Source organism: Camelus bactrianus, chromosome 8 (genome assembly GCF_048773025.1).
Source record: "Camelus bactrianus isolate YW-2024 breed Bactrian camel chromosome 8, ASM4877302v1, whole genome shotgun sequence".
Taxonomy (NCBI): domain Eukaryota; kingdom Metazoa; phylum Chordata; class Mammalia; order Artiodactyla; family Camelidae; genus Camelus; species Camelus bactrianus.
The window spans coordinates 7,157,264-7,171,536 of NC_133546.1; positions in this window are offsets into that span (position 1 = coordinate 7,157,264).

The following is a 14,273-nucleotide window of genomic DNA, read 5'->3' on the forward strand; positions in this document are numbered from 1 at the left end:
CTGCAGAAAACCTACCTATCATTTGCTCCTTTTCCCCGAAACCAGCACCTGAACCAAGCTGAGCACAAAGGCCTCACGCAGCCCCGAGCCCAGGCAGGGAGGGGCATCCTCCTGCAGGAACGAGCACCGATGGGGCTCCTAGCAGCGGGCCACTCAGTGGGACACTTGCTAGCAGTTTCTATAAAGATGTGCAGGTAGTAAGGAGACTGGAATTAGCCGTTGAAATACAACTTGAGAAAGTTCAGAATCCATTGCCCCTACCTCCTTTCCTTCCATTTCCCTCTTCCAACGTCACTCCCAACCCCTCAGCTTTGAACATTGTGAGCCAGTTATGCACTAAAAAGGAAATAGAAAAAGAAGCTGTCTCTCGTCTCCCTGCACCCTGGGGACGTGGCGCTGATGATCTGTCTGAGTCTGGCGTCTGCGTACTGGAAAGCTTTGAGCAAAAATTCAGGGCAGCAGGGTACGTGGAATCTCGCTGTACTATCTTTACAAATTGTCCATAAACATAAAACTATTCTAAAATTAAAACATTACATTTTAAAAGTCAACACAGCCATTTGAAAGAGAAGTTAGGGAAAGAGAAGGTTTACTAAAGTTGCTGAAAAATAACTCTGTAGCTCTAAAAAGTAACCATCCTCTGTTTTTAGCTTCCCAATTGGAAAATGACCATTAACCATCCACTTTCCAGATGCTCCTCTTTGACTTGGCATTTATTTCTTCATGCTGTAAGGTGGTCCTTGGATGCTCCATGAAGCAAAAGTGAGTGTTTTGGTTTCTCCCCAATCCTTCCAGGCGAAAACACCCTTCCATCTGTTTCTCCTCCCCAACCCTGATTGTGTCGTTTTTTTTCTGGTTTAATTGGAGAAAAGAAGAACAGATATTGAAAGTCTCCTCAAAGGAAAGTCTGGAGATGTTCAGTGCTTACAGAAGGTATGAACGCATGGAATTTAAAGATGAGAACTTCAGGCCGCATTATGTCTCATAAAAATGAAGGACATACAGACACCCACTCCCTGAGCTGGGAAGTAGACTCTCCTGTTGACGAGGCATTCTACTGAAGAGGACCCCACTAATGGGATAACCCCACAAGTGGATAAAGACAAAAATACGGGGATCTGTCACCCATTAAAACCGGCCTGTCTTCTGGTTACAGCTTTGCCCAGGAGGAAGCCTGTCCAGTAAACCCAAGTGTTGAAACAAAACAGAATCCCTGGGATCTGACTCTGACAATTCTCACTACTGAACGGAATTCCATCCAAAGGCAGGTCTATCTTGGACCTTGACACAGAGAGCTATTACTGAAAAAATCACCAGGAGTTCCAGATGAGACCACCACACAGCATGCACAAGGGCAGCCTCAGTCTGAGACCTGGAGGTGTTTCCCAACAGAATAGGTAGGGCATTAGATACTCATTCACAGGTCAAGTCAATCCTTCCATGTAGATGGTCAGTGGAGAATGTATGAATGACTGTAGGTGACCCCCAAGGAAACTGGCCCCCTGGGGATCACACCTGTGTGGGAATCCCCTTTCCTGGATTTTGGGCCGGACTTTTGACTTGTTTGTAACCAAGAAAACATGGCAGAGATGATGGGCTGTCACACCTTGATTAAGTTACCACATCTGGCAAAGATTGGTCTTGCTAACAGATGTGCTGGACTCTTCCACACTGGTCTGGAAGAAGCCGCCATGGAGACAATGGCCACAGTGGAGCAGCCCATGTGGCAGAGAACTGTGGGTGACTCTGGTTACAGAAGCTGAAGCCTTAGCCCTGCAACAAGAAGTAAGTGGATTCTGCCAACAACATGAGTGTGGGAGCCGACCTTTCCCCACTGGAGAGTCTGATGACACTTAGCCCTGGCAATGCCTTGACTACAGCCTGGTGAGGTGCTGCAGCCAAAGACCCAGCTCAGCCATGCTCAGACCCCTCACCCATGGAAACTCTGAGATTATGAATGGATGTGGTTTTAAGCTGCTAAATGTATGGTTATTTGTTATACAGCAATTGCTGATTGATACATGGGAATAAGATATACTCTTGCATGTTAGCCACTTTTACTTTCAAATATAAAAATTTTGTTCCTAGAAAGTCTCTTCATGCTATAAGAAGCATGCCTTCCCATTCCTACAGAGGGGACCCCTGAATCCAGGCTCGTGGTGGAGACCCATCTAAGACACATGACAGTGGAAGAAGGCTCTCCAAAGGAAACTTAGGGTCCCATGACCAGAAGAAAAAGGAGACGGAAAGTGAATATTCAAAAAGTAATCGTTGCCTACCTGAGAATCCAACCCACTCAATTTGACAGAGGTCCCGAGAGGTAAATGGATTCTGGAGTCACAGCTCCATGGCAGGTTCAGGAGCAAATCTACATTTTCTTGTCCCCAATCCTGGACTCTTATCACTAGAGCACATTGGATGACTAATGTTTTTGGATGATCTTATTCCTCTGTTGTCTTAACCGATTTAGGAATATTTATTCAGTGAGAAAGCATTGAACTCAAAGTTAAATTATTAGTGAAGATAAACAAAAGTTAAAAAAAAAATCCAGCAGTGGAATCAAACTTGTTATTTGGAAGAGAAACGCCTATTTGGCTGCCCTTTTAAAACATTTCCAACTGGTTTTCACATACTTGGTACTTTGAATTACTCCCACAGTCAAGAACAACTGAAGAGCAAATATGAACCTGTTAAAAAAATAAAATAAAAGAGAATTAACTTTCTGGCTTCTATTTTTCTCTCTCTCTCTTTCCTTACACTTGGGGGTCTTCTCATATAAAGAGATGGAAAAGTAGGCTCTCTCACTGGGAAGGAGCTTCAGGCTCATGTAGACAAATGCCTTCCTTTGCACATAAACGAACAAGTAGCCACAGGACCGGTCTGTGCTGGGCGCTCTGCTGGGCTCAGGGGCTGTAACTGGGATGCAGGTCTACAGGACTCCTTCCTTCGCCATGTGATTTCTGTCAAGCCCACCTGTGGTCCAGGAGCACTGGGAGCTTCTAAAGGCTGCAACAGATGTGCATGTGGCTTCTTGAGGCGGAAACACAGCTGCTTATGGCCCACTCATGGCCCTGGTGTGCCCGGAGCAGCTGCATCACGGAGGGGGCCCTGACCAGGACCTCAGTAAACAGCTCTGGCACTCGCCTCCTGCCTGGCCTTCTGCTCTTTGTTTTGGCAGCCCTGCTCTCAGGGACGGCCGTGGTTCCATGGAAGCCCAGGGGCAGGGGAGGAGGGAGGTTTAGACAGAGGAGAGGAGGTGGGTACGAAGCCAAGTCCTGCTGTGGGACTCAGGGCAAGGTGCCCTGTCTGAGCCTCCGCTAGTCCCACGCAGAAGAAAGGTAATGACCGCTGCCTGCAGCCTCTCCGTGGTGAGCAGGTGAAATGACTTGGGTGAGAGCCGTGTCCAAGGTCCGGGCCAGTCTGACCCAGTTCCAGACCCCTAACCATGTCTCATCCACAGCTGAGCGACGCCGTGCGGCTTGCTGCGCACCATGTGCTACGTGCTTTACACAGAGTAACACTCGGTCCTCAAAACCGCATGTGAGATGAACTCTGTTTCACTCATCCCCATGGTATAGATGAGGAAAATGAGTCACCGGGAGGGCGAGGTTTGGAGGAACTAGCCAGGGTGCCAGCACAGCCAGAACACAGACTCAGGCCGCGGGGCCCCAGCGTCCAGTTCCTAATTATCCTGTTCCACCAACTTTTTTTTTCTGCACCTTTTGATAAATCCAAAGAAGGGAGCCCAGGGACCCACCCTCTCACTCTTACTTCCTCCCGTTCTCCACCCCCAGCCCCTCACGCCTCTTCAGGTCTGGGACTCTGCTGTCTTACTCCCAGATTCCGACCCTGAGCTCCTCCACATCACAGCCCTGTTGGGTCACCTGCCTCTTTGGTGTCCACTGAATCTCAGTTTCCTCTGCAGCCTGAAGATGTTCCGCCCACCCAGGGCCTGTCTAGATGGGGAGGTAGGAAGACTGCATTTGTTGACCATTTGGCAAAGGCTTCTTGGTGACTCATAGAATGATCAGACGCGAAGCGCCTGACCATGCCAGCGTGGGAAGGATGCTAGCCAATCACTGAGTGGAATTTACCAACAGATCTGAAGCCCCGGTGGTGAGTTTCCTTCCAGGTAAGCCCCAGGAGGAAAAGGAGACATGGCGCCAGAAGGACCACACTTGGGTTCTGATGTGCCGTGACACAAATTCTGTAAACATTCCAGGGAGACCCTGGGGAGGGGGAGGCGCTGAGGGGCTGAGCATCTTCTTTCTAGCATCTGTGGAACCGGGGTTTTGGCATCGGGCCCAGCTATGGGCCGTGTCGTGGAGCCGTGATGTACCCTCTCCAAGTCACATATGCAGACATTTTTTTCATTTTGTCAAAAAGGTCTTTTAAGTTCATGACAATCTCTTTTTTCCCACAATTTTCAATCTGACAAAGAATTGGTGCATTTCTCATCGCTGTTCAATACATTTTACAAATGGAAATCTCTCTTCCTTGCAATGATGCTTCAAAAACCACATCTGATAATATGATAGGAGTAGCTTTCAGTGTTGTCCAACCTGGAGGTGTTGATCAGCACGCGTCCCCGTGGGCCGGCCTTGCAGACACTTGTCATTTCTAATTGATTAGCTGCTGAGATGCCGTGGGTACGCTGAGTTTGAGTTGCGTCTGACAAAGTAGGGCCAGGAGTGGCAAGAGAAAATGTGTGATTTGCCTTGGCAAGTAAAGCAGCTATCCCCTCCCAATGAGCGGGACTGGGGTCCCTGAACCCCCGACCCGGCGCCCGGGCATCTGGCTGGAGGAGCCGCCACCACTCCACGTAGTCACCAACTGGCTTCCCATGTGATGGCCCCAGGGCGTCCCTTCCTCCTCCAAGCCCGTGTGCCTCCCTGCAGAGATAGTCACTCCACTGAAGGGCCTGACCTTCTCAGACAGAGAGGAGCCATTCTCAGATCAAGAATAACCTCCAAAGATACATCTGGAAGTACTTATGGGAGACACAGTATCTGGGATTGGCTTTAAAATGCTTCAGCAGCAATAACTACAGACAACGCCACTGAACACAAATGGCAAGTACAAACACCACCAAGACAGAGTGCGGTAAAGAGGGCAAACTGCAGAGCGCTGACGGCTGGCGAGGGCCAGCCATGAGTTCGTGGGAATCCAGTGTTTTCTCCATGTTTGTCTTTATTTGAAATTTCCTGTAAGATAGCAGTCTTTAAAAGGAGTAGATGTCAAGTTCCCTCCTCGGTGTGAAGGACATAGCCACGCAGCAGGCTGGGAGCCAGCGGTCTTCTGCTGACCTGCAGGCGAGTGCTGCCCTCACGCTGCGGGGCACGACGGCTTCTTTGCGCCTGAGTAGGTCAGTTGTTTGAAACAACCATTCGCATTCATAGTCTGATACAGCCAAATAGTACAGAAATGGACCAGGGAAGGCCCTCAGACCTGTGTTTTTCTAACCCGTGCTCTGTGAGAAGATGCTTCAGAAGGAAACATACAAATCCTTGCTCTTGAGAATCTCTGCTGGGGGAGGAGTGGGGCAGACAAAATAGATACGTCCGTTCATGGTGCTGCGGAAGGAACAAAGCAGGGAAGGGGGAGGGGTTCCCCCAGGGGAAAGGTTATACTCTCCCCAGGGTGGCCTGGGAAGGTGTTTGAGGGGTGACTTGTGCTCAAGAATAGTGAAAGGAGCCAGAGAGCTGTGAGGTTAAGTGAGAAAAGAGCATTCCTGGCCCAGCAGAGCAAGTGCAAAGGTCCTGAGGTGGAAGCCTGCTCAGTGTGTTGGGATTAATATCCAGGAGGTCGGTGTAGCTGGAGCAGATAAGGGGCAGGGTGTCAGGAGGTGAGTCAGAGAGCCCATGGGGCTGGGGTGTGTCAGGTCCTATAAGCTGTTATAGGGTCTTTGATTCTACTTTGAGTGGGATGGGAGCAGGCTTTGAGCAGAAAAATGGCATGATTTGACTGTTACCTGAAAAGGGGACTTGGGGTCCTGCAGGAAGGCAAAGGAAGAAGCAGAGAGACCAGGTAAGGCCCCTGCACGGATCCAAGTTAGAGATGGAGGTGGCCTGGAGCAGCGGCAGCAGGGGGAGGTGTGAAGGGGTGAGAGTCTGGTAGACTTTGGAGGTGGAGGGGAGAGGATGTGCTGACAGGTGGGACAAGTGACCTGAGGGAACGGGGGTCATGGAGAACTCGGGGCAACCACAGGGTTGGAGCTGCCCTCGATGGGCTGGTGGGCGAGCAGGCTCAGGTCTGCGCCACGTCAGAGCTGAGCATCTCACTTTTTGTCTGCTTATCCTTTGAAAAAAGGCTCACTGCAAAAGACAAGGTTAAATGTTCAAGTCCACTGATGTAATTAATGCTGTCCCTGAGGTGGGACTGGTCTGGGGGCAGTTGAGACAGAAAAATACTTAGAGTGGTTGGACACTGAGTCGTCGAAAGGGACGGACCTCGTGCAGAGCCCCGGCCAAGGTCATGACCTTATGCAGACTTTGGTCTAACTTTCAGGCTGGAGAGCCAGACCTCCCGGCCGCTGGTCCCCCAGAAAGAAGGAGAGCAGCGTCCATGACCGAGAACCCCGCACCGCCCTGCCCTGCGGGCTTCTCTCCTCCAGGTGTGATGGGCGGTGAACGTGGCGGCCCGGACCCGCCAATGAGCTCAGAGCAAAGCACGTGGCAATGAGCCTCCGGGAGGCGCAGGACACCCTTACTTTGCTCTTAGTGTCCCCTTAATGTCCAGCTCTGCTGTGTGCTATCATAGCCCATGCTGCTTATTATCTTTATTCTATGCGAAAAAAAAAAAAAAGAGAGAGTTCCCAGGTGCGATTGGAGTCTTTCCCGCAGTTTGCAGTGACCCGCACGCCATCAGTGAGCTGCTGGGATCACGGTGAGCCGTGCGGTTGAAGTACCATCAGGTCCCTGGGGCTGAAAGACGTTGACACATGACAGGCCCACAGCTCACGTTCATCAGTGAGTGGCCTGTGCTCCCCAGGACGGGTAACCAGTTATCCCTGTTACCAGGTTAATGCCTGAGTTTACTGTTTCATCAATAGAGACAACCTCATTTTGCCCTTTATCATGAGAAAAATTAGTGACTGCTTATGAGTTTCCATGTAGAAGCAAAAAACGTGGAAACGACTGCTGTCTGATAACATAGTACAAGCGTACGTGGAATTGGGGTGCCAGGCGGAAAGCCTCCCGACCAATGTCAAAGCAAGAGACTGGAGGAAGACTAACTGGCAACAAGCACTGGGCTCCGTGCACCTCATCGTCACCCCTTGTACCCTGTCCTCTTGTCCAGCCCACTCCCCTCCCACCCCCCACCTCTGCCCACCCCACCTGCAGCCCCACGCCTTGTGTCGTCCTGAGCAGAGTGACTGACGGCATATTTACAGGGAGGGGACCCTTGCGTGTCAGGTCAGCCATCAAAACCCAAAATATCTTTGTCTCATCTCCACCTTCAAAAATCTGCAGGTGAGAATAGCTCTCTCGTCTCCTCCTTAGTTTTTCAGGAAATACTTATTTAGGTACGAATTAGCCTAAAGGTCGCGCCACTTCCTGGAGCTGCCACACTCACTTTAAGAAGATGTTCTGATTCTCCCAAGCTCAGCAAGGTAGCTTTGGCCAGGTTAAACCTTGGTCCCACCGAGGGAGGGTGTAGCTCCACGGTAGAGCGCGTGTCTAGCGTGCACAAGGTCCTGGGGTCAGTCCCCAGTACCTCCATTAAATGAACAAATAAACCTAATTACTACCCCCCACCAAACTGGTAAAAACATAAAGTAAAACTGGGCCTCTCACTTTACCTATTATCCATTTAAAGTCAGAAACAGCAGAAGGAGCTGGGGTCCCAGGGGGCCCTGGTTCGCACACCCTGCAGAGCCCTGGCGTGTTAGGGACGCTGCTGGGACTTTTTTCAGGTCAGTCAGCCTCTTGGGAGAAGAAGTAAAGGCAGACATGGAAACTCATGACCTTGACATTAAAGCTCTCAGGGAAAGGCAATGGCAAACGCACCCCAGGCCTACTGGGACCACACAGGGCGATGGCCGTCTGGGGGGCTGGTTGACTCTCCAGGGCCGATGTCAAAACCCGGCAGATCCACAGCCCATGCGATGCTTGGTTCACAAATGAGTTTTTAAAAATTAGTTACCAAGGTTTCAAAATGGGATTATTTCACATGAAAACCCAGATTTATGGCTTCTCTTAAAGAGTAAGAAGATCAGGCACTCCTGAACCTGCCTCTCTCGTGGCCACAACAGACTGACAGTGACTGCCCTCTTTCCGCTTGCTTTTCTGTTACTCACAGTCCCCAGCACTCCGGGCTGTCCTCCTGGCCACTGCTTCCTTTCCCATCCCCTGCTCGGCCCCTGGAGGTATTTGAACTTGGTCCTGAGGGAGGGACAGCCGGTTTTGCAGCCTTCTCTCCTGGCCAGAGGCTGAACCTTGACAGACGCTGTAGGAAGCACCTAAGTGAGGGGTCGGACAGCCACCTGCGAGGACAGTACTCAGGTAGAGGGCTGTGAGCATGGCTGGGCCCGGCCTACCAGATCCAGTTCCCCAGCAACCAGGGAAGCCGTGTATCCCCTTCCTCCTGCAAGGCCCCGTCTCTGAACTTACACAGTCAGCGTCTGGGTGGGAGACAGGGCCCACAACACCTGCTTAAGGAGAAAGAATCTAATATAAAAAGCTCACTTACATATACATAAGGCTGTTAGCCAGGTAACAGAAAGGGCAGGAGGAGACTCTAAAGTACCTTTAAGGAATCACTACAGGAACCATAGGAAACATGCCCCAGGCTAGGAAAGAGAAGGAGAGGTTGGCATTGCTAAGCCTGAGAACCTGGAGGAGGGTCCCACGGCCCTGGGGGCACCGGCAGCTGGAGCTGGCATCTCTGCAGTGGGAGCGATGACACAGGCGCCGGAGTAGCTGCGAAGTGGACTCAGCTGTGCTGTCGAAGGGCTGATGCTGCTGTGGGGAAGAGGCCTGTCTGGGCGAAGATGGGGTGGGGACCACAGGATCACAGCTGTGATGAGAAAAACAACTTTAGGGAAAAGAACTGTCTTTCCGCGTTGCTGCCAAGGCATTTCACAGAATGATAACCCTGCTCTCATCCAGAGTTTGGAGACTTGAGTTTAGGATGCCCCCCACAAGTTCCTGCCTTACTCTTCCCAGGGCATCTTCTAAAATAACCGCTTAGAGTTAAGCCTGTGAAAAGTTAGTGCCCTCCACCCCAACCATCTTGTAAGTGGTAGGTGTTTGCCGCCCTGTTCTCTGTCTCCTCTCCCTGGTGACCTGGGACGGAGCACTGCTCTTCCCTCAGCTCATTGTGCCCCCTCACTTCTGGGGTCGTAAGTGGTGATAAATCTTGTGACTCTACTTTCTTTGTGTGAGTCTGTCTAAACTGCACCTTGAATCAGAACGACTCCGGGCTTTTCATTTCCTCAAAGTAAGAGCTCGGATGCTGCCCCCACGTGGGTGTCTTGTGCCCCTATGTTCAGCGGGTCATAAGCTCCGTACGCTTAACTGAGTACACCAGCTCTGGCTTCTCAGCACACAAGCAGACACGGAGCCCATAGGGAGCGGCAGGAAGGAGCTGCCCCTTCCTCAGCCTCCCTCTTGAGCCCCCAGTTAGCAAAACGTCAGAAGTGCCGCTAGCAAAGCAGACCTTTGTTTGCAGAGTCCCAGCTCTAGCATCACACAGCTAAGCACAGGGGCTGGGGGTTGAGAGACGACTTAACGACCAGCCCAGAGGGCTCCCTTTGCCCCCTGTGCTGTGCTCAGCCTTTCTAACTTAGCGGCATCTGTTCAGCACACCTGGACACCCCCTGGACACCCCCTGGACACCCCCTGGATGTCGGCAGTGTTCTACATGCAGCGGGCATGATATCAACACGGTGGACACCGTTCCTACCCTGGCGGTCAACCTGGACTCTTTTTTTTTTTAAGTCTTTCACTCTTCTACTAGGTTCTAGTACCGGGCTCTACCCCTGCCTACGTGCAACCTTTGCATGTCTGTACATTCTTTGTGGTAAGATACACATAGCATAAATTTTTCCATTTTAATCTTGTTTACGTGTACAGTTCAATGGTACTAAGTAAGTTTACAGTGTTGTGCAACAATCACCACCATCCATCTCCTTTTTTATCTTGTAAAACTGAAACAATATCCATTAAACAAATTCCTCATTGGCCCTTCTCCCCAGCCCTGGCAACTACCATTCTACTTTATGTCCCTATGGATTTGATTACCCTCAGTGCCTCACATAAGGGGACTCCTTTGGTGTCTGGCTTATTTCACTTAGCACAGTGTCTTCCGGGTTCCTCCATGTTGTAGCGTGTATCAGGATTTCATTCTTTTTTAAGGTGAAATAATATTCCACTGTCTGGATAGAACATATTTTATTTTTCAGTTGATAGACATTCGGATTGTTGCCACTTTTTGGCTCTTGTGAATAATGCCGCTATGAACATGAGCATATAAATATCTGTTCAAGTCCCTGCTTTCAGTTATGCCCAAGTTCATTTTGGGCACACACCTGGGAGAGAGACTACTGGATCATATGGTGGTTCTATGTTAACTTTTTAAGGAACCATCAAACTGTTTACCATGGTGGCTGCACCATTTGGTATCTCTACCAACAGTGCATAAGAGTTCCAGTTCTGCCCATCCGTGCCAATACTGGCTAGTTTCCTTTTTTTTTTTTTACAGACATTCTAATGGGTATGAAGTGGCTCATTATGGGTTTTGATGTGAATTCGATGTGAAAACAGCACACGTGTCCAGTGTTCTTGTTGGGATAGTGCCTCAAGCGTCACCCAGCAAGCTTCCAGCCAGCTCCTCTCTCCTTTTCCAACCAGTTTGGTTTGCTGGCTCTGGCAGCTCCAGCCTTTCTCAGAGGACAGCTTGCACCCACTTGGTAGAATGAGATGAATGAAATGTAAGATCAGAGATGCAGAGAAAGACTGAGCATGCACTTTCATCTTTGATACCCAGAGGTCCTTCCCAGTGACATCTGGAGCAGCATCAGTGAGGGCATCCAGGGCCCCTTAGTGACTGAACACTGGTTATCAATGGGCAATTGGGGACCAACTGAATATTCAGCAATTGGACAAATTACTCTAAAGCTGTAGAGTGTGAGTTTCATGCTGGCATTAAAACTATGCTTCTAAAGCATATTTAATGACACAGGAAAATCACATGATTTAACGTAAGGTGCAAAAAGCTGAATATAAAATAGGAATGATGTTAAATATTTGTAAATATGACTTTAAAAATACTAAGAGGAAGCATATAAAAATATTAGTGGTCTCTGGTATGGGTCACTTTTAATTCTCTATTTTTCTACTTCTCAGATCTTCTATAATAAGCATTTAATATCTTTTAATTATTAAAACAAGACTAACATCATTAAGTAAAGAAATACACCAGGGGCTGCAGTAGATGCACTTAAGTGGCTGCCAGCCAAGGGGAGCACGTGGAACTGCCCGGAGATCCACCGGGGAAAAGTAAGGGCATAGACAGTGGCTGAGAGGATGCAGCTCCTTCTGTTACTGTCGCTACTGTTCCCTGAGCCCTTGCTTCCTTTCCAGGCTGGTGGGGACAAGCAGGGGTGATAGAGCGTTCATGTGAAGCGTAAGACCCCCCCCCCCCCCGGGGCTCATCCCACACCATGACAGAGAGGAATGCGGAGTTCGGGAAAGCACCGTTAGCCACTGAGACTCTCACTCAGTAAGGACTCTCCTCTTTTCCCTCCATAGCTGTTGTATAAATAGGCCAGAGACAGCTCCTGTGCACCGGCCTGGAATGACTTCTGTGTTGTTTTCTTCCTCACAGCAGGCTAGGACTGCGAGCTCAAAGCCCACGGGGGCCAAACTCAATTTCTCACACATTCAGTTGCTTTACATATAGTCTAAATAAATATATTTTTAGCCATTTGGAGCCTACCAACTTTTCATGCTCCATGAAACCGCAGCCAACATGTCCAATAGCCATAGACAGGACAAACCCTGCAGCCGTAAAAGACCTTTTACTGCTCAGGATTCCCCAGAGAAACAGAACCAATAGGAGAGAGAGAAAGAGAGACAGACAGACAGACAGACACATATATGATTCTGCAATGAACTGGCCCATGTGGCTGAGACATTCTTAGATTTGCAGTCGGCAAGCTGGTTACCCAGGTAGCCAACAGTGTAGGTTCCAGTTCAAGTGAAAGTCCGAGTCCCAAAGGTAGTGTCCCGGCCTGGAGACAGTCAGGCAGAGGGAGCAAATTCTCCCTTACTCAGCCTTTTTTATTCTATTCAGGTCTCCAATGGGTTGGATGGGGTCCACCCATATTGGGGAGTACAATTTGCTCCACTCAGTCTATCAATTCAAATGTTAATCTTATCCAGAAACACCTAGAATCTTGTTTAACCAAAAATCTGAGCACCCCATGGTCCAGTCAAGTTGAAACATTAAATTAGCCATCATAGACCCCGGCTGCCGGTGGGAGTTCTCCAGCCCACCCTGCAGCTGAGCAACATCGCCTGGCACCTAAGCCCCTCACCGAGTCCCCGCCGCCCTGGGAGTTCCCTGCCCTCCTCCCCTGCTTGATGTTGCTCCAGTGCCCACTGTTCCTGCAGGGTCTCTTGCTGAGAGGGAGCTCCCCATATGCCATCTATCCAAGTGTCACCCAATAACGCTTGTTGTGCAACACTGCCACCTCGTGGTCCTGTCCCTTCCTTGATCAGGCTCGAAAACCTTGACCGATCACAATAGTCATGTATCTTGGATGAACATGTGTGACCTTCCTGTCCCTGACCAAACCCTTGGGAAGAGAGGGTTAACCTTGAAATCCTCATGTTCTCAGCATCAAATTTGTCCCCACACTTCTTGAATTTCTTATCCGTAGCTCAAGAAACTATAGAGGAGGAGTGTGCTGAGGAGTAAGAAGCAGGCAGGGGGAACGAAATATCCTGTCTCCACCTTCCAAGCTCCTCCCAGCCAAGTCTGCAAAGTCAGGACTTAAACTGCACTGAGACCTTTAGTGGTCCCAGAACTGAAAAGGTTACGATGCCCATCACATGTCCCCTATGTACTTCAAAATAAGAACAATCCTAAGCCATAAAACCCAAAACTTACATGTGTGCTGAAATTCAAAATAATTGATAGATTGTTCTGAATCTAAAATGTTAAATAAGTTTATGGAAAATAAATCTCGTGTTAGAAAATGTTTTGCTTTGTTTTCCATCCCTGACTTGCTGATAGACTTAGCCTATGAAGCAATTTCGCACTTTTTACACTCAGGCACGGTACAGAACACAGACTCTCCGAAGCAAGATCACACTATTTGTGCTTAGCATAGTGCATGGCATGTGGAAGATGCTCATCAAATGACTGAGCCGATTTGAATAGATAAAGTAGAGAATGAAAATAACAATTTTGAAGCCACATGCTGTAGGGTACTGTATTTTTCTTCCAGCTGACTTCACGTAGTTGAAATAATGTGACATGGAGAGTATAGAACTATATTTATTGTTGTATCTTTATAAATAAGAAAAATAGTTAAAAATTAAAAAGAAAAAATTCATGCATGATCCATGAAAAAAACAATTGACAAACTGAACTTCATTAAAATTAAAATCTTCTGCTATGTGAAAGACAATGTCAAGAGAATTGGGAGAAAATATTTGCAAAAAAACACATCTGATAAGGAACTCTTAGCCAAAATATACAAAGATCACTTAAAGCTCAACAACAAGAAAACAAACAAGCCAATATAAAAATGAGCCAAGGACTTTAAGACACCTCATCAAAAAGATACACAGATGACATATAAACATACAAAAAGATGCTCCACATCACAAACTGTCAGGGAAATGCAAACTAAAACACCAGTGAGATACTACTGCACACCTATTAGAAGGCCAAAATCCAGCGGATACCTCCAAGTACTGGCAAGGATGGGGAGCTGTAGGAACACTCATTCGTGCTTCTGGGAATGAGAAATGGTGCAGTCACGTTGGAAGACAGTCTGGCAGTTTCTGACAAAACTAAACATACTAAACATACCATATCCTTGGTATTTACCCAAAGGAGTTGAAAACTTATGTCCACATAAAAAACTGCACGTGCGTGTTTACAGAAGCTTTATTCATAATCGCCAAAACTTGGAAGCAACTAGGTGTCCTTTGATAGGTGAACAGATATATAAACTTTGGTACATACAGACAATTGAATATGATTCTGGGCTAAAAAGAAATGAGCTGTCAAGCCATGAAAATATACAGAGAAATTTA